A 22196-nucleotide genomic window follows, 5' to 3' on the forward strand; every position below is an offset into this window, starting at 1 on the left:
CTTTCTTAGCTCATTTACAAACGTGTTTCTCTTGTCTTATTTAACGTTGTATGACATCATCCCATAGGAATGCATTGTGTGGGGGTTTTCCACTGGCTCCTGCAAGGTTAGGAATGGGTTTTTTTCCGGTCATGTGATCGACGTGTCACAAGGTCCACTGAAACCAACCGAAGGGGGAAAAAATACACTTGTGTAAAGTGATCGAGGGGTGCTCTTATCATCATACATCATCATACATACACACATGTCATTCCGTGCTCAGCCAATCAAACCATTTCCGTGGTACACACAGACACACAAAGCTGGGCATATGAGGTGCTAGCGCCCCTCAAAATCTCATTCGAACTCATTCTTGCCGCAATCAACTACACCATCTCTGGGCACAAGGTTTTGTTTTTGGCTAGTGCTGTGGCTGATGATGACTGACAATTCTATTTACTGACGATTGCCAGCAACTACTCAGGTACTGTTGATATGATCAAGGTACCTACTGCTTCCAGAAGTGGGGTATTTAAAGTAAGTGTGTTGATATGATAGTAGCTAATATTGCCAATGTGGATTATTTAGATCCTGTTGATATGGCGGAACTGTAAGTAAGTAAGTCTTGCCGAGCCATGAGGCCCATAGTATCTCCTGTTTCTGTAGCGTGAGGCAGCTTGATGTACCGTACATGTACAGTACAGTACAGTTGTACACCCCCTGGACATGATGTACAAGTAAACTCCCTGGACATGACACTAGTATGTCGCACAGACTTACCCCCAATTGAACCCTTGAGGCTGAGTGCCAAGAAAAGAGGCACTGGGTCACATTTTTCAGAGTGTTTGGTATGACCCCGCTGGGGATCGAACCCAGACCTCCCAGTCTCAGAGCGGACACTCTCACCACAAGGCCACTGAGCTGGCGGAACTGCCAGACATGGAGTACTTACTCTAGGCAAGGGCACTTTCTTTATCGTTGAGTATTGTGTAGGCAGGTGTCACAAAAATAGATAGCGCATTCATTCAAAACCTTTATGTTTTTGGGAGCTCTGCCTCTGCCAACAAGGAGTGCATAACATCGGGGAGGAATAAGGAGATCGATGGATCAAGAAATGTCTAAAGACAACGTTTGAAGCCATACCACATTCACTTCCCTATTCAGTGCTTTCTCTTGTGGCAGACAGTGTGGGTCATGGATTGCAGGGCTCCACAGCCAAATGAAGACTCTCATATAGCAGAGACAGGATTGTTATTGGACATGATGGACAACCTTAACCCATTTATGATGGGAACACATCTGTGTCACAGCGTTTAACCACTTTAACCATTAATTTAAACTTCAGCCGAGCTTGTATTTGTAAAATGTGCAATTCTTGGAATATATATTATTTCACAGGGGGTGGGGGGGGGGGGGCGGGTGCATTACATTTACCCATTCAACACACCGATGGCGGAGGAAACCATGCAAGGCACCTGCACAAACAGCAGGGTTTTAGTTTTTATTAACAGGCTTCTACGCGAACTTTCCAGGAATAGAAAGCCTGCCATTTCCATTAGCTTGGATTCCCCATTGATGATGTGGTAGGCGGTTTTCTGAACTGTCCACAGCCTTCCTCTGACTGAGACACAGATGGGTTACTCAAAAATACTAACCATATTAAAATGAGCATTAGTGACGACCAATTATATGAAGATAAGGTTGAAAAATGGTTGTCCTTTAATCCATTTTTAGTGTTTTAAGCATTATGTTATGCTTTTAGTTATTGAAAAATAGCAGATCTACAAGCTCATAGCGCGGCACCGAGTGCCGTGCTATGAGCTTGTAGGTCTGCTATTTTTGAAAAATCGTGAAAATGCGGCACAAATCTTTGAATATATTCTTTCAGAGCAAACATTTTTAACTCAAGTCTTTGCTTCTGAGGGGTTCCTGGAATAACATATTTTCAGATGGGTTTCAATGGCCAATTACATATCATTTTTGGGGTCCTTGACATGAAATATTGAGCACCACTGATACAGAAACATAGGTATTTCAGAAAACTGTCAGAATTTAGAAGACATTTTTTTAAATGTTGACGTCAGGCCTGAATGGGTTAAAGCAAACTGGGTGTGTGCGTGCGCTTGCAGTAGAAGAAGGCTGGCGTAGCCTAATGGAATCCTGTGGTGCAATCGGTGCATTTCCTGCAAGTACTGCGTGATAAAGTTATCCTATCAGCCAGCGGGTCAGGGGTTTATTGCATCCGTTCCACGTCAGTGAACCCCTCCAAACCCCCCTCCGCTAAATTCGCCAAAGACACTCTTGGAGAACCCCATTTGCAAGAGATTGAATCAGTCTTTTGGAACGCAGAGTGGCTTAGCGCTCCGATAAAAGAGAGAAATGTGAAGTTGTTCAACTTCAGATGGGAAGCATCATGGGCGTGCACAGCTTTGCTTTGCTTAGCCTTTGCTACGTCGATGTGCAATGGTGTAAAGTAACTAAGTACATTCACTTAAGTACAATGTTTAGGTATTTGTACTTTACTTGAGTATTTCCAACATCCAATACTTTTACTTCAACTCCACTACATCTCGGAAACCAAAAACTGTACTTTCAATACACTACATGTATTTGAAAACTGTAGTTACTATAGGCCTATATATACTTTGTAGATTTTGATTATTATTACAAAACATACATTAACCACTTCAGCTCTATATAGGCTATTTTTAAAAGGCAGAAATGTACTAGGCCTATACATTTCTGCCTTTTAAAAATAGCCTATATATACAAGCTCACAATGCGTCACGGTGCGACGCATTGTGAGCTTGTAGATTTTTCAAAAGATTGTAATACATTTGAAAGTCATAATATTGAGTACTTTTGGTACTTTCATTACATTTTGATACCAATACTTTTGTACTTTTACCCAAGTCAATTTTGAATTCCGAACTTTTACTTAGTATTTCTATATTGCAGTATTGAAACACATGAGTATAGTTTTTTCCACCGCTGTGTGTGACGTGCAGGTAGTGATTGCTCGGCTGCCGCGGAGACGGAGAGGCAGCGAGGCACGAAGTGCTCATGCATGTTTAATCAGCAATTTTAATGTGCAGTCACAACAACACTTTATATTCCTCGAGCTGATATCCATATGCTGATATGGCTCCTGATCTAAGTTTAGCCATGTAAATATGGGGATTAAAAATGTATTCTGAACTGGAGTGCTGGAGCATGATCCAACTAGAAAAAGTGTTCCTCTGAGCACAGGTCTCCGCCAGGCCAGGTACGATATTGTGCCCTCCTGGTGGCGCTAAAATAGGCCAATGTGAAAAGGGTGCCATTTCTTCGTATGCCTTTGATGGCAATTCGACATTCAAAGTCAAAAATGTGTTTTGCAGAAGTCCACCTGCTGGCAGCGCTATAACAGGCCAATTCAGTATTTTAGCTATGACGTGAGTGCCCCCTCCTGAGATACTTCCGGGTCCTACTTTTGTGTCGCTTTTGTGTCCCCATAGAGTTATACTGTGACGCTCCGTATGACTAAATCTGAGACGAAAACAACCACGAAAGTCTAATTTTACCGCTTTCCTCAACAACAAAGCTGCACTGCTCTCCCAAATCTGGCTGTGACAGGCCGTCTGCCCCACATGGAATACTATCACCATTTATTTTTATTGTGTCAACTAAATCCTCATTAATGCAAACTAGATTCAACATACTCAAGCCTGCACACATTCTAAATATGCCCCCGAAATATTTTACAGAGCAAATGGACTGTTGCCACCTTCAATAATAATGATAATAATAGTCTTTATTGTCTCCACATCATATATTTTTGTTGTCATGGACACTTGTACAAAAACATTAATAATTCTACTCGAGTTGGAAGCATTAAGACCCATTTTAACCCTCAATGGCTTCCTTTCTGAAAAATAACGTCATTGTAAAAAGATTCAAGACTCTTGATCACATGATTATAGAGATACTGTGTACCAATTTGCACCATTCCGTGGTGACGCTAGAGCCATATGAAATCCGTTTTATTATTTTCCCAATTCCGTTTTATTTTTTCCCAAATTCCGTTCTTTCCGTTTTAATATTTCTGAATTTGGTTTCTTGCTTTTTATGCAATTTCTTTACCGGGAAAAATAAAATTGTGATCGACTGATATGGTTTTTGGCCGATATTTCCGATTACCGATTAGTGGAGAATCAAAAAGCCTGATATAACCAATATTAATTCAAGTAAAACTTTTTTTTTTACAGTAACATCAATTCTAACACAATAATTCCTTTAAATGCATTGGAGAACATTTATTGCTTATAAAAAGTTAGTGCAAAAAGCACCAACATCGTTTTCAGTAAACCCCCCCCCCCCCTATCAAATGCAGCTTTAATTTAATTAAAGTGCAAACATGTACTGTATGTAACATAGTGCTGTATGAGGTGCAGGCACAGGCTTAAAACATTTTTTATTTTAATCAGGGAAAAATTATCAGTTTATTTATCCAAATTGGTGATCTACAAGCCCACAGCACATTGCAGCATGACATGTTGAGAGCTTGTAGATCTACTGCCCAAACTCCCCAAAGCCATGTGACCTTGTTGTTTTTACTCCACCACTGAAATTTGCCACGTAATTTTATAGCAATACAAGACAATAGCCTTGTATGTCTCAAAACACTGGCCTACAGTTAAATTATTCTCAACTAAATAAATATGAATTAGAAATTAAGACAAATAATGACAATGCTACTGATTGGTTCATTCTTCATTGGCTTGCAGTTAGTTATTGCACACAGCCAAAATGCAATAATAATACTAGGCTGGTCAGGATGGGGGGAAAAAGTTGTCCTTTTAGAAAACATTCAGTTGACTCGCACGCACCCGCACGCACACACACACACACACACACACACACACACACACACACACACACACACACACACACACACACACACACACACACACACACACACACATTCAAAGAACCGTTTGCAGCGTTAGCATAGGAGCTGGCGTTGGCTAATGTAGCCTTGTAGGTCTTCCACTTACGTACACCTTCTGTCCCTCTCAGTGTGGATTTTATTTTTGTTAATGCAAGATGAAAACAGCAATGCTTATGGTTACAAGGTTAGTATTACTCCTAGACCTGGTCCTCTACTCCTCTCTCTCTTTACATGCAGTCTTTACTCCGTGTGTGTGGAACTGGGAGGGAGGAGGAGCAGGCAGAGAGAGAGCGCTGTGCTCTGTCTACTCCTCCTCGGTGTTACAGAGACACGCAGCTAAGCTATACATCTCCTTACAACCGTACTCTACCGGATTTTCAATGAGAGTAGAGTGGTTGTTGTACTTTTTTGCACATTTATGACAAAATATAATAATCGGCCGTCTTCACTTGATTTCTGAACAAACCTGACCACTGAATCATGTTCCACCACCGCCAAGGGGCGGCGGTGGCTCAGGGGTAGAGTGCCTGGATGGTAACCGTAAGGTTGCCAGTTCGAACCCGGGCTCCCCCAGAGTTACTGTCGAAGTGTCCTTGAGCAAGACACTGAACCCCTAATTGCTCCCGATGTGCTAGTTGGTGCCTTGCATGGTTTCCGCTGCCATCGGTGTATGAATGTGTGTGTGAATGGGTGAATGTAATGCACAATCTCTGTAAAGCGCGTTGGATAAAGGCGCTATATAAATGCACCATTTACCATTTACCATTTTCTCCCGAAAACTGAATTTCAGCCCAGATTAGGGCAAATTCCGCAATATTCCGCGTTTTATTCCAATTCCTTTTTTATTGGTCATTTCCCGCGATTCCGTCCGCGATTCCGTTAACACGGATTCCATATGGCTCTAGGTGACGCTATAAAAGGCAGATGTGGAAAAATGTAGGTCAAACGTTTTTCCTTGGCCTCTAAGGAGTGTGCATGCAAAGTTTCACACAGATAGTGCAAATCGGCCTGTTATAGTGCCCCCATGAGGATGATATGAAAATTGTCTCGTGGCATTTCGTCCTCGCAGCCTAATGTGTGTGAAAAACCTCACATAAATTGCACGCTGCTTCATGATTTGAGGCATTTTGTTCGGGATGGAATATGGGAAATCGGACAGATCCGTGTTGTGTTTGTGTTTACCAATTTGTGTGATGGATAAAATGTGTACCAGTAATATAAAGAAATGTGTTTTGCAAAAATCGGCTTCATGGTGGCACTATAATAGGCCGTTCTGGAAATTTTCTGGCAGAGGTCGTTGGCAGGTTGGGTGTGTGCAGGTCATCCAGGAGGGCGTGTGTGTGCAAAGTTACACAAACGGACAGACACACACAGACACACGTCCGGACGGATGTGTGTCAACACATGTGTCTCCACGTGTGACACAAATTACAGCGGTAATTCTAGCATGAGTAGTCACACAGTAATGCACACACACACACACACACACACACACACACACACACACACACACACACACACACACACACACACACACACACACACACACACACACAAACGTGCATGTATATCTTTGTTTATTTAGCTGGTCTCAGGATGTGATGGGCCTAAGAGAGGCTTCTCCTGATTCAGAACGGCCCCACCCACTACACCACATGACAAAATGTGCAAACATAATGGTGAAGCAAGGCCCTCCTGACTTGATGAACTTCCACTGTCCCAGAAAGGCCCAAGCCAGCTTCTAAATCAATCAGCCTGCGGGGCGAAAAACCACTGTCTAGAATAGTCCATTTAGCCCTCTGTTGATGCGGTTCCGTCAAAGAAATGAGTCATTTCTTCCCCCCACCCAGACGTTTTCTAATTGGGTTGTTAATGTTCACCCATGAATCATATGACTCCCTTCAAAAGGTGCTAATAAGGAGCTATTTTCACTCTGTGTCGTCACCACATCAGATCACTCTCGGCAGTGAGAGTTTTTATTCCGTCCTTTTTCTCTTGCTCAATTCTTTTCCACTTGTGTGTTGAATCTAAATGATGATGCTGCAATCCGTCAGTTGTATCTTGTGCTCTCCCAGCAGAAAGAAGAAATTGTAACTGTAATACCTGGGATTAAAACCTATAAGTCTTCCAAGTTTGCCATATGGCTCTCACACAAGAAAGATACAGTTTTGGACATGTGAGCTTCAGGCAGGGCTACTTGTCAACAGTGGTGGAAAACAGTACTCAAATGTTTTACTTAAGTAAAAGTATAAATACTGCAATGTAGATGTACTCCGTTACAAGTAGAAGTCCTGTATTAAAAAAAATACTTGCGTAAAAGTACAAAAGCATCGGAAACAAAATGTACTTAAAGTATTAAAAGCAGTACTCATACTGCAGAATGTCATTTCACAATGCTCACAATGCATCGACCATTATTTTCAAATGGTCGAAATGTATATAGGGTTGAAGCGGTTAATTTGTTTTTCTAATCAAAAAATGTAATCTCCAAAGCAACTAGTAACTAAACTTTTCCAACACTTGTGGATTAAAAGTGAAAAATCACACCTGTGTGAACCGAGTGGTGCAATTCCCCCCCTCTCTCTCTCTCTCTCTCTCTCTCTCTCTCTCTCTCTCTCAGCACTACCCCTCTCTCTGTTTCTGGCACCCCCTACTGGTATTAATAAATGCACGCACGCAGCATTACCCCACACGGACATTGCTGGCCATTGCTGGTTTCACGCATGCGCACACCACTCGTGCTCATGACGGATACATGATTGTGACGGTTCCCTATATTGTGTGTTATATGTATATTACTCTTAGGTTGTCTGGTTTAGGTATGTTGTGTTTACTGTTTGCCCTATAGTAACCTCTGTTCTTTGTATCCAATAGGATTGGGGAGCAGAGCTAGTCATGATCAGCCTGAGTGGCTCGCACCTGGGCCCGGGTGTCGACGCCCTATAAATGCCTGCTTCCCCAGTCCTTCCCCAGATCTGTTCCTTTCATTTGTCTCCTGCACTCCACCATGCACACTTCTCAACATTTATGTTAATCCATACAACACGCACACTATACATCTCACTCATGCATACACGCACTACACCACTGACTACTGATCTCCACACTTCATCTGTTCAATCATGATTTTGTTCCTTAATTTACTATTTTTGTTTAGTTAATAAATTCTATTTATTTGGTCAACTGCGTCTCCCCTGTTTTTTGTTGTGTATCGTGGCACCCCCTAGGCCAGGTACATAACATGATACACACACCCGGACATTCCTGGTTGTAGGAGTGGTTGCACCACTCAAAAATGTGGCTCTGAGATGTAGTGGAGTAGAAATAAAAGTATTGGAAATTGGAAATACTCCAGTAAAGTACAAATACCTCAAAATTGTACTTAAGTACACTACTTGAGTAAATTTTACTTTCCACCACTGCTTGTCAACCAACCAGGAGTCCTACCTGACACCAGGGTTTACATGTCTCAATGGTAATAGTACTGTTTTCTCCATTATTTCCATATGTATATGAGTCGGGGTCAGGGATGGGGTGGGAGAAGGGGAGCAAGCTAACTGTACCTATACTGTATACGTGTATGTCTTGTGTATTTGTACTGTATGTCATGTTGCACCTGTGTCTTGTGTACTTGCACAGTTGCACTGCTGTAATGTTGTACTTGTAAGAATAGGATCCCCTCTAAAACGAGATGCTGCATCTCAAGGGGCCATCGTCTCGATCAACCAACGCAAGTGTGCTAGTTATATTATTGCATTATTACACAGCGTGGTTGAATGTTTGATTCTGAGTGATTGGTCAATCATTGAATTCAGCTGTCTGTTGTTGTTTTTTAATAATGACCGCTGAACTCAATAACGGACCACTGTCTAATCAAAAGACTCGGAGCACCTGGCTCAGTCATATCAATCTGCCTTGCTTGATTTTGTGCCTTATCCAACATGGCAGCTATGTATTGTAAACAAACACACAATGTCATTTACAGCGAATCATTGTTGTCAAGAGCGTTAAAAAAAACAAAAAAACATTTGAAGCGATAAATAGACCATGCAGTAACCGAAAATGTACCTACTTCTATTTTATCAACACTTTCCATTGTGCTCCAAGGTGACCTGCAAGTTGCGCTGGACGAAAACGAGTTTACAGCTTTTAAACGTTTGTTAAATGATGCAGCTCAAGGCAACTTAGGTTTAAAGAGAGGGAAAAGTATTCACTCGTGCACAATGGCTGTCTCAGTGCGCCTCACAGTCACTCTCAGTGCCAGACATTATGGAGAAGTCTATATCGCCTCGACGTGTTTTGTCACTCGGAGGGTGAGCGGCACACGGAGGCACAAAGCTTTTCTCACAGCTGGTTGGCAGCATCTCGCCGTCATAGGTGTCTGCTGCTGTTCCAGAGTATTCCTCATCTTGCTGCCAGGTGTGTGTGTGTGTGTGTGTGTGTGTGTGTGTGTGTGTGTGTGTGTGTGCGCGTGCGCAGTGCGCGTGCGTGCGTGCGGTGGTAGTGGCTAAGCCCGGCGTCGCCTATTTTCGGCATTGTCATTGTGTATGCAACGAAATTCAAATTGACCAAATGTTCCAAAAATTACGAAAATAGCACAATCACAGCGGAATGTGCTCATGTCAATACCTCACTCTGATTGGAGCAAACAGAACAGAGTTTTTTCCCCCCGAGGTAGCCAGTGTGAGGTATTGGGGTCTGGAAACATTCCCGTCTTCCTGGCAGAGACACCCCCTTAGCACTGCTCCATAGCCGTAAGGACTTCTCCTTAAGGCTATGTTACTCTCGACTTCCTGCATACACATGAAATGCTCACAGCCTGTCGAAGAACGGTTTCGCTCTACTCACCAATACAAAGACGGTTTTGTGGTGTCGAAAGTCTACTTTCCCTATATAGTGGATCCACTCTTTGACCCCCCACCACATGTATACAATGCACTTTTTGTCCAGAAAAGAAAATGTGTCACTGGAAGAAAGAAATAATGTTTTAGTAACTGTGCCCTAATTCTCAATAGAAAACCCCATTCACTGGATTTTTCCTTACGGTGAAATATTTTCTTTTATGGCCAAAAAGTGCATTTTATACGTGTGGTGGGGGGCTCAGAGTGTGTCCACTAGGGAAAGTAGGCTTTCGACACCACAAAACCATCTTTGTATTAGCGAGTAGCGAAATCGTTCTTTTGATTTTTGCAGAAAGTCGAGAGGCTGTGAGCATTTCATCCGCACGCAGAAAGTCGAGAGTAACATAGCAGCCTTCAGGAGAAATCCATAAGGCTATGGACCAGAGAATTTGGAGAGGTTAAATGCAATGCTCACTTCCATACAAAATCCACGCCAGCTCAAGCTGTCTTAGGCCTCCTGTACCACTCTCTTGGTATCTGTCTGCATGCATGCATGTGTGTGTACATGTGAGAGAGAAGCTTAGGTAAACTCTCTTTGCCCACTCCCAAGTTAATTCCCCCAGTCCCTTGGAACCCCCCGCCCCCGTCTGACAGTCACAACAAGTGGGACGGGCGTTCCCCATTCACCACCACAGCCAGCCAGCGAGCTAATCAACTTCGACTGTGCTGTCCCGGCTTGGCAGTGGCATTGCATTTGATGGGCACGGCCTCGGCGGGTGCTTTAACTCGCCACACTAAAGCGTCTCGTTGGCAGCTGTTGGCATGGACTGTCCGCCCCCATTGATCAGGCCCGTCTGTGCGGGGCTGCATAATTCTGTTTAATGTATGAGGAGCGAGGGGGCTCCTGGGTCCTGTCAGAGGCGGTGAGGCCTGATCTGGCCTGGGCTTCATGCTAATGCTGCCTGGCAGACCTCTCCGTGGACAGGCCCCAGCTATACACGGGGAGCAGGACTCGCCCTGCCTGCACCGATCCATCAACAACACGAGTACTGTATTATTCTCCAGGTGATCTCCAAAATGAGAGAGAGAGAGAGAGAGAGAAAGGAAAGGTCGAGACCTACAGTATGACAGAGAAGGAGGCCTTGTCAATAGACAGGGGGGTGTTAAATATCAGATGAGAAGTTTTAAATTGGGATATGTAGCATTACTCCGTGGAGGAATTAAAAAAAAATCCCCCGTGAAATATTCATCCTCCAAAGCCCAGAACTGCTAAAGGGGGCATGAACAAAGCAGTGCCTCTCGCCAACAAGACCAGTAATTAGAAGTAAGTGCTACTGATTTCTGTTGCAGCCTCACCCAGCTGATTCGAGAGGCGTGCCTTTAATCTGGTTACAGCCGTTAAAATGCATAAATCACTCAACCTGAGAATTCTAAACCGAGCGTTGGCAGAGCCCCACAAAGCTCTAAATCAATGCCATTATTAATGCTTGACTGCTTTGGATGGGGAGTAATAGAGTGTAATACATTTCTCATAATTAAGTAAATTGCCTACCTTATACCGTCCAGCTCTGCAAATGGCCATGCCACTGTACTGTACATTTTTGGGACATTTTATCCATAGGCAGTACAGAGTGTGTGTACTGGAACTACAAAATGATCTAATAGTCTCTATACGATTTACTACGGCCATTTCCCCTAATGATGTTCAGTTCACTGCAGGATTATAGTATGATGTATCATATTATAAGGTACAGTAAAGCCCGACACACACCGTCTGCGACCGTGTGCGGCGCGCCGCGTTGCCGCGCCGCCTGGAAAATAGAACTGGGTTCTATCGGCGCGCCAGGCGACGCGGCGGACGGAGCCGGTGTGCGATAGGTTCATTGAAAATAATGGAGGCGGCTGTGTCCGCCGCGCGGCGGACGCAGCCGGTGTGTGGTGGGCTTAAGCCGTGTTTGTAAGCCTGTACACTTTCTTTTCCTGCCCTTCCCGACTAATAGAGAGAGAGAGGCGCTGCTGCTGCTGATGATGATCAGTGGTGTAAAGTAACATTACAAGTACATTTACTGAGGTACTGTACTTAAGTACTGTACTTAAGTAAAATTTGTAGGTATTTGCATGCACTTTAATTGAGTATTTCCAATTTCCAATACTTTTACTTCTACTCCACTACATCTCGGATCCAAATATTGTACTTTTACTCAGCTACAATTATTTGAAAACATGAGTTTAGATTTGTGATTATTATTACAAAACATATATATACATAACATATATTACCCACTGCCCTAGATACTGTATATTTCGGCCATTTGAAATATATTACATAATATCTGAAAACTTGTACTTTAAGTACATTTTTATGCCAATACCTTTGTACTTTTACTCAAATACATTTTGAGTTCCGGACTTTTACCTGTAACGGGGTATTTCTACATTATTGACACAATTGAGTACGATGAGGATGATGACGACGACGACGATGATGCAGCACAGGCCCTGAGGCCGGTTTGGACTCATGATGCTGTGATTACAATTTACATGATCAGTAGACTGATGTTTGTGTAGATAATGTCCACAGCAGGCATTCTCCTGTGTGGGTGTTCTTTAAATATGTGGCCTAAATACCGCTAGGTTGAACAAACTGCAATGATTTGACATTTGACACTGACATTATGTGATTGTCTACATGATTGTCACATATTTAAGCAGGTCACCAATTCACCGTAACACCACCATGCTGGAGTGACCAAGTGTGAGTGCGCAAGTGGCCGAGATTTGGGGTATTGGAATTTGGCTTTAGTGTTGATTTTGTTGACTAAAGCTATGACGAAAAATGTTTGTCGACTACCTTTTTTTACTGACAAAAAACTATAAAAACATGTGGCTGGCGGTGGCTCAGGACAAGGTAGAGTGGCCGGATGGTAAACGCAAGGTAAAAGACAAGTCATTTTATGTTTGGTTGCGATCGGGTTTTGCGCCCTGAAAATAGCAAATCTACAAGCTCATAGCACGTCGCAGGGCGACACATTGTGAGCTTGTAGATCGGCTATTTCCAGCATGCAACCAAGTGTAAAATCAGCCATTACGACACCACCAAGGCCCACCAAAATGCATTTTAGTCGATTAAATCAACTGTACTTTATGATATTTAGTGGACTAAAACTAGACTAACACTAAACTATTTTGGATGACTAAACTAAACCGTACAGACTACAAAGCATACAGTACTTCATCAACCCCATAAAAGATTGTATTACAATTCCCCAGTGTGTTTTGTTTTTGAGATCGATAATTCACAGTATAGCAAAAATAACTGACCTACAAACTCATAATGTGTTGTGTGAGGAGACACTGTCTAAGCATGCAGATCAACTATTTGTTGAATTTTATGAAAACATAAATAGTGAGGTTTATTTCCTCAATAAAAATATGATCTTGTACCGAGCAGATATAGTCAGTGTGCGGGCGTGTTTTTTTCTTCCATTTTTATGATGTGTGTGCACTGGCCTACGCACCTGTTCATTTACTCTAAGGTTCATACGCCTTATCTATACTGTAGGTGTGCGAAAGCTTTTTTTCTACAGATAGAAGAATAAATAAAAAATAAAATCCTCCCCCAAGATACTCTATGTATAGTCTACATAATGATACATGTATAATTCTCTGCATTAAAAAAAAATAGATACACCAGGATAAATGTGGTTACTACAGCTACAGTTACTACAGTCTACTACAGCTTTAATAATAAAAAAAGAGCAGAAGCTATTTGATTTTATTTGACTCGACATGATAAAAATGCATAAGGACGCAAATCTTAAATTCATATTCAAAGAGTTTATTTTTGTGCTCAACCACAGTAGTCATTATAACAAACTCCCCAGGACAGGCCTGCGTTGTTTTACATTTTATTAATAGCAACATCAGAGTACTAAATGTACAGAGGAACCAAGTCCAATGAGAATCGCATTTACAGTGCTTGCAAATACAGAGCTTAGTACAAGAGTAACCAAATCAAAATCACCTGGAGATCGAAACGTTTACCAATACCTACAAAAGGAAGAGAGATGTGGCTCATAAGACTAAAAATAAAAATGTTACAACATTTAGCCGTCACCGAGACTGACAAGGTGTGTGTGGGTGTGTGTGTGTGTGTGTGTGAGGGTGTGTGTGTGTGTGTGACTGTGTGTGTGAGGGTGTGTGTGTGTGTGTGTGTGTGCGTGTGCGTGCACTATTTTGCATGTGATATATAAAAGTAACAGAGAGGTACTCATTGATATATTAAACACAAATATAAAAAGTTAAAGAGTCACAAAGTACAAATTCTTCATTTATATGGCAACGACACTCAATTCACTTTTCTGTGGAATAGGACTGTGATTGTGTAAAGTCAATTTGGATGAAAGAACCCATTGCGTGACCCCCTGTGTGTGTGTGTGTGTGTGTGTGTGTGTGTGTGTGTGTGTGTTTGTGTGTGTGTGTGTGTGTGTGTGTGTGTGTGTGTGTGATGTGACAACAAGTCTATTATTAAATAAATAAATAAAACATCCCATTTGATATTGATATTGAACAGCCTTCAAAATGACCCTAGATTAATTTCTTACTTCTTGTACAACTTGCACACATGACATGCCTCTAATGTCAGACACTAGCTCACCGTGCATTGTCGTGTGTGTGTGTGTGTGTGTGTGTGTGTGTGTGTGTGTGTGTGTGTGTGTGTGTGTGTGTGTGTGTGTGTGTGTGTGTGTGTGTGTGTGTGTGTCATTGCTGTGTCCAGCAATGATGATGTCCAGCGAACTGAAACATCAATATGGTGTCAATCATTCTAGGGCTGCACTCCTATCTGAGGTCTTCTGTGCACAGTGTGCAGTGGCCAATGACATGCCACCTAGGCAAATTTGGGTCACACAGCTGCTCCCATGTTGCCAAAATGTGATCGCGGGGGGGGGGGGGATTACACCGGACCAAAGGATCAATGCTTGAAGTCAATACAACCGATAAGCGATTTAGCTCTCGTGAATAGAAAACTAAAAACATGAGCCAAAAGGGAGAGCTCCACCGTTTGAAGCGCACAGCACATATGAATTATTCTGAGACGATAATTAAAAGCGGTGTGTAACTCAACAGTTTTATGACAAATGGGTGGGTATAGCGACATGGTATCAGTCTAGATGAAGCTCCTCATTTCAACTCGTGTTTTTCACTGGCAATTAAATTGGTTCTCTCGGGTTGATAGCAGATGACCAATGGTGGATATTCTATACAAGCACATGCTCGCTTCTTAGGTTTTTCAATGAACGGGACCTACAATTTAAATTCCTTTTCAACTGAATCTCATTTTGCTGTGGGTTAAGGCTACTTTCAAACTTCATTATGATAACGAAGCCGGTTCTTGGTAATGATTTGCGTCACTTGTTCCAGTGAGATGCCCAGAGGCCATAATTAACCAGAGCGCCCAGACACATTGATCCCTTGCTGCCTTCTGTTTTTGTTCTGGCGTCATTGGATGGTATGTGGGTGGGTGGGCAGGTGGGGGTGGGGGGATATGACGCCCTGAAACATGTATGTTTCAATCATCATTTAGACAAGCAAACAAGAACAAAAGCCCTTATTTTGATGTTGGTAGAAAAACACTAATCGGGGCGGGGGGTGGGGTGGAGGATGAAAAAGGCATGTCACAGTCAGTCTTTGGTGTCTGTCTCAGATTTCTTTCTTCTCCACAGGTACCAGCCAAGATATAGAAGCAGCCTTATCGCTGATTTTTTACTTTATCGCGTGACCGTGCCGTTGCTTGACGTCAATTATTGTCGGTGAGCAACTCATTCGTATGACGCAGTATATACAAATGATCTGGGGTTGTGCTCCAGTGGGGGAAAAACCTGTCCATTTGCCTTGGCATAGACTATATGGCACCATTGTGTCACCGCAATGTGCATCTTGTGGTATGTTGTTCATAGAGGTGGAAAGAAGCACTGTTTGAAATACAGTGCTCAAATGGGTTGAGTACAGACAGAGAGCTGATGGCATGGGGTCACCCACTCATTTCCGATTCTGTATATAGGCCCTGCCATTCAAAAGACCCCTTCCATCAAGACTGCTTCAACCACATTAACCCTGGCTTTGGGCAAATGTTCAAGTTTTTCAAAATGTATAGCTTGTAAATCAGCTATTCCCTATTTGCCGTAGGCAATACCGGATATAGGGCTTAAGTGGTTACTTTTATTTAGGATGTGGGTGGGCATCACAATGATGTTGTATCACGCAAGAAATCTACTTTCTCCCACCAATCGCTCACCATGGTGTTTACTGTTTACTACTTTTATTTTGGCAGTTACCTGTAGCTCCCCTTTTTAAAATGTTCTTTTGGAATCCCAAATGAGCTAGCTTGCCAGTAGCTGCAGTCCCTTCAAAAGGTAAGCCATTTTTTGAGAAACTGAAGGATAAATAAATCCATCAGAACTTATTTTCAAAGGGCAAGCCATTTGACAGAAACTACAACTACTGAATTACAAATACTCTTTTTTCCCCCTGCATATTGTCTACAGTGTGTGATGGCTAAAACTCAAAATATGCTTAAAAAATCACATCTGAATCCTTTTGGAACCACTTATGGGCAACAAGTGTTCAGAATGTTAAGAGTTCAGGAGTTCTGTAAGATTAAGGTATCAGTCTTATTATATCCTTTTTGTCTTATGGTATGGTATAAAATCTGAATGATTTGGAGTAGGGTCACAGTTATATTACACGGTCGTAAAGCAGACCATGAGCTGTCAAGTACAGACAATTGGCAACTGCCCCAGTACTTCCTCTGGTAAAACGTGAAAGTGCATATCATGAAATCAAGTTGATGGAACTATGGAAAGTTTCACAGCTTGCTTCAACAAGTTTAGCTCTCTGTATGCCTTCCCTGACCTTTTTGTTTGTCATTTAAGAAGAAAACTATACAAATGAAAATCAGTATGTAAATCAAACTTATTCAACTTTTGTATTTAACCTTTTTTATATGAATGTGAGAAATTAAGGGGATACTTTTGTGGAAAATCATGTTAATTTTTGAGAACAGCATGTCATCATCCCCACAACCCTGAACTCAGCACCACTCAAATGTCAACCTGCAGGGATAAGACGGAAATGTCAGATCCCGCCGCTATGCTTAATTTATAGTCCATTGTACGACGGTGTTGCTCGCCGAAAATAGCAGGTCTACAGCTCTCTTGTGGGTTGGCTATTTTCGGGGAGCGACACGGTCATGCGACAGAGTATACACCAGGCTTGACCTGCATTACATTCCAACAAGAAATCACTCAGTGTGTGAGCTATTGCAGCGTCTACTAACTAAAGTATTGTACTGATTTTGCTAAAAATATAATACAAGTACTGCTTCAAAGTGCAGGTAGGAAGCTTGGAACAATAAGGTTTAGTTTTGTGTTATGAAGGAAATATCATAGTTACACATGTAAACAGAGACACTATCCCCGAACTAGCCAAAACCTTTCCCAAAAAAACGGGGGGGAAGGCCTTGAAAAATAGAACACAACCTGTACACAAATAGAAGTAAATATATAGAAAATACATTTACACGTGTATCATTTACAGTTGTTTTTCATAACCCTCTATTAAGATAACACTGTTCATTCAAAAAATATATGTTATGTTGAATAAGTAAATTCCAATACCCAAAACGCGCGTTTTAGGCTGAATTGGCATTGTCATTCATGAGAGTTGCACAGTCAAATCCTGAGTGTTCTTTTAGCAATGAAAGTGACCTGTAAGGGTCCATTCTTTACACTCTCAGTGTTAAATGAACACTCGGGGTGTTGCTGTGTTCTTGTTGTGTGTGTGAGGGGGGCAAAAGCCGTCATTTTGCACCACAGTGTTGACGCCATGGCCAGCAGTGGTGGAAAGTAAACTAAGTGCATTTACTTAAGTACTGTAATTAAGTACAATTTTGAAGTATTTTTACTTAAGTGTTTGTATTTCCAATTTCCAATACTTTTACTCCTACTCCACTACATCTCGCATCCAAACACTTTGGATACTTTTACTTCACTATTTTTATTTGAAAACTTTAGTTACTATAGTTACTTTATAGATTTTGATTATTATACAAAACATACATTAACCACGTCAGCCCTATGTACATTTTGGCCATTTGAAAATAGTCGATCTACAAGCTCACAATGCATCACGACGCATTGTGAGCTTGTAGATCTGCTATTTACAAAAGATTTTTATACATTTGAAAACTTGAAAGGTGACACATTTTGCATTTTGAGTACTTTTACTTTTGGTACTTTAAGTACATGTTGATGCCAATACTTTGTGCTCTTACTCAAATACATTCTGAATTCCGGACTTTTACTTGTAACGGAGTAGTCCTACATTGCAGTATTGATACTTTTACTTGAGTAAATCAATTCAGTACTTTTTCCACCACTGCAGGCCAGCTTATCTACTCATGAATGGCTAACATACAGTATTACAAACATACTGTTCTCTGAACTGCCACAAACTGGACAATTTCTTATCCACCTTTTGTAAACCCAACGGCACAGAGGAGGAGCACAAGCCTGAAACCACTTGCAGTGAATTATTGGAGTCCTGTCCGCCCCACAGAAGGCTATAAAACCATCATTCATTTGATCTGTACATATTGCTGTCTGCACCCGGAAAACACAAAAACATTTACAATGAGAGTTGCGTTATTTGTGCTTTGAAACAAACTCAGTCAGCACACGTACACCACCAGAAGGTAGAAGATTTATAACCGGCTCTCCCAAAAAGCTTCACACAAAGGGAATCTTTTCTTTCCTGCGCTTTCAGCAAGGATGATATCAAAAATGACTTTTGGCGCTAGAGCACTCTCAGGAGTCCTCTTCTGCACTTGGTGAGGTTAATTCCTTCACCTGGAGGTCAGAGATATACTGTAGTTTTTTTCCAATTTGTCTGATGCTGCATTATTGGCTTGCTCTTAATCCCCTTCCCTCAGTGCACTGATTATATTTCTTGGCTTTTTTATGGGAGAGAGAAGGATGGGGGGGGGGGGGGGGGGTGGTGGCCCATAATCATACATAGGTCTGTCGGGGGGAAAAAGCATGCCAACACCTCACAATGTGTCTCTCTCCACATAAAGAACAGAACCTGATTTGTATCCAACCTCAGCTTGGCGTTAGCTGCATTCGCTTGATGCACTATAAACCTTTTGACTGTAGTGTCTGAACAGAGGCCACAGATCTGATGAGAGTAAAGTTTGTAAATGGTTGAAATATGGGCTATAATGCACACAGAATAACTCTTCCTACTTCCGGGCCGTTTCCCTACTTCCTTCACAGGTGTTCCCGATGATACTAATTAAGGCTCTGTTCTGTGCAGTGGTTCTCAAACTTTTTTTTATTTCAAGGACCCCCATAACTACCCCAATAACAGCCTTCATTAGTATCATCGGTAACACCTGTGAAGGAAGTAGGGAAGTGGCCCAAGTTCTTTCCAAAATGGCGTGTGTGCATACAGCCTATTGCAGCCTGTATCATTCAGGTAATTCAGCTTTGGACCTGAGCGACACCTTTTAGACTCTTCCATCACAGGTTCATTACAATTTATTAATTGAGAGGGTGTCTAGTTCCTAGTCTGTGACTAATTGCCTCACATTCTTCCAGTCTGTTAAATATACTTTCTTTTATAACTATTAGAGTTAGAAGGATTCAAAAACTAATTTGCCGGGAGTACAGCGATGTATGAGCTAGGATGGAGATAGACATTTTCAGTCTGCGAGTTGGGCGGAGAAATTAATTTCTTAAACCTCTTACCCATTTATGCAAAGCATGAATAATTTCAATCCAAACTTCTAATTTGAATCTATTATACCCTTAGCGATGCCGCTGCATCAGAATCATAACTAATCACTGGAACTTATAACAAAGTGTTGGTGAGACTTGGACCAAAAAATAATAAAGTGAGAGTTCTAGATCGACCGGAACTATACTGGTGCCTTCCTCGCACAACAAAGAGAGGAATTTACTGCCAACATGGCGAGCCTAATAGTGTACTGGCATCTTTGAGACTAACATTGTATTTTTCTCTACTGAGGCAAATCAATCACACACCTCAGATCTCCTTGGAATCGGTTCGATGCAAACTGTTTCCAAGTAGTTTTCATTAAGTCAAACACCGCAAAAATGTTGCCGTTTTGATTGGCTTAGACAGGATAAGTTAATTAACAGTTCTGAAAGGCAGCTGCTCGGAATCCCCACTGTTTGAGCCGTGATCAACTTTGAAACATATCTTCTGTATAAAAAAATAGACATGTAATACTCTGCTCTTTTAAAACGGATGTGGGGGTAAGAGGAAAAACATTTCTTCAAATTAACGTGTTCCAATAAAGCATAATACCGTTCCTTAACTCCCTTCTCCCCTTTAATAGTGCTCCGTATAGAATAAATATATTTTGGGATTGTTTTCTTTCTTTTTTTTCTCTTTCTTTTTTGCAACACAATTCTTAAAACTATGTTAAAACATTGTCAAATACTTTTGTAGCAGTTTTTTTTCTTTTTTTTTCTTATTTGTTCACTTTTCATTTGAAAAACACAATGGAGTTGATGCAGGGTTAATATAGCACTGTCCTTTGTCCATCGGCTGTTTCTCAAAAGTTCCTTCTGTACAGGTTGTGGCACATAGCGGCATTATTGGCACATTGTTCTGGAAATACAGTTCCTCCCCGACAGACAGTAGCTCCTCGGATCTCTTCCATCTTAATGTCAAATGTCCCAATCGTGTTTCCTCTTGAGGACATCGGTGGCACCCACAGTCTTGTCCCAACGCACCCCGTAAATATAAGTATATAGTACACTCTATCTAAATGACTGCATGTCCCTGGAAACATTGAGTGGCAACGCTGTGGCTGCTCTGCTTTGTGAACATTTCTACAAAAATAAATATATTCGCCGATGTCCAAAGAGTGATCCCGCTATTTTACAAAATTGGCTGTTTTTTTGTTGTTGTGGTTTCTTGCTATCTGACGGGATCCTGTGGAGAACAGAAATCACCATTACTCATTATTATGATGGGCTGATTGCAATAAACCAATTGATCACTGTTGCAAAGGATGCATGAGTCTGGCCCACATAATTTAACCAGCTCTAGTCCTAGTGAAACAGACCTGGGTTGTAACTTGTACTGTGTTCCGTCTACATCAAAACTCTTAAAGTATGATTTAACAGCGGGTGACAGCCTGGTGTATTTTCCGGAAGTGCCTTATTTGTCTATGGGCCCCGGCAACTACTGGCGATAGCAGGCGAAGAGTCGCTAGTCAAAAAGTGTTGTCATTGTTAAAACTCCACACAGCCTATCCTGGACATACATTAATGACAGCAGGAACGCCCACTATACGTGATTTTTATCGCCCAGAGCGGTTCGCCCGCTGTTAAAACTTAGGGTCAGCCCATCTACACACTCCACAATGCATCACGTTGCAACTCATTGTGAGCTTGTAGATCTGTGAATGTCCCCCCCTAGAATAGGGATGCTGGGCCTCAAGTGTTTAAACCACTTAAATAATCTTCAAGCTCTCATCGCAGGTACCACGATGCGTTGCGAGCTCGATAATCTTGTCTTGGTACAATGTGTCCATTGTACCAAGACATCAGAGACACATACTTCCCACAGATTACAACCACACACAGAGATTTTGAAAACATGACCAATGACAAAAAACTCCCATATCTGCTGGGCGAAGTACAACAATGTGCAAAGTTGCAAATTAACACATGCAGCAAGATTTGTGAGTTGCTGTGATAGGAGAAGGATATCAAACGGAACACAACCACCCTAAAGACTAATCATTGTGTATATTCCTGCAATATACCTGCATCCAGTGATCTTGGTACATAGAAGATTCTGACTTTCAAATGTACATAACTTTTGTATTGCTGTATTGTTGTATTGTGCTTTCTGCTTTGGCAATGTAATGCCAATAAAGTCCTTTGAATTGAAATTGAATTGTGTGAGGAAAATTGTTCAAGATTTTAAAACTCCTGTAGTGTCCAGCTTTAGGGACATTTATTGGGGGGGGGGGGGGGTGGGAGGGGAGAAACATTTACATGTACATTTATTGAACAGAAATTGTTTTCTGAGAAATTAAACCACACCGTGGGATATGTGGACAGGGGTTTTAAATTACATCTATAATAACATGCCCAATATAGGGATGTCATGGTTAACGTGGTTAAATGAAATTCTAGCTAACGAGAACAAAGTGTATTAGACAGCAAAATCCTGAGGGTTCATTCAACTCAGAGAGTAAGAATGGACCTGCAAGGATACATTTTCACAATCGGAGTTAAGACTAACCCAGAGCCATCTAATAGAAGAGTTGCGATATTGAGGGGGCAGAAAACAGCCCTGTCACGTGGTTCATGTACTCGCGCGAGCCCATAGACTTGATTTGTATG

Source organism: Protomyctophum parallelum (assembly GCF_964188405.1).
Source record: "Protomyctophum parallelum genome assembly, chromosome: 7".
In the NCBI taxonomy this organism is placed as follows: domain Eukaryota; kingdom Metazoa; phylum Chordata; class Actinopteri; order Myctophiformes; family Myctophidae; genus Protomyctophum; species Protomyctophum parallelum.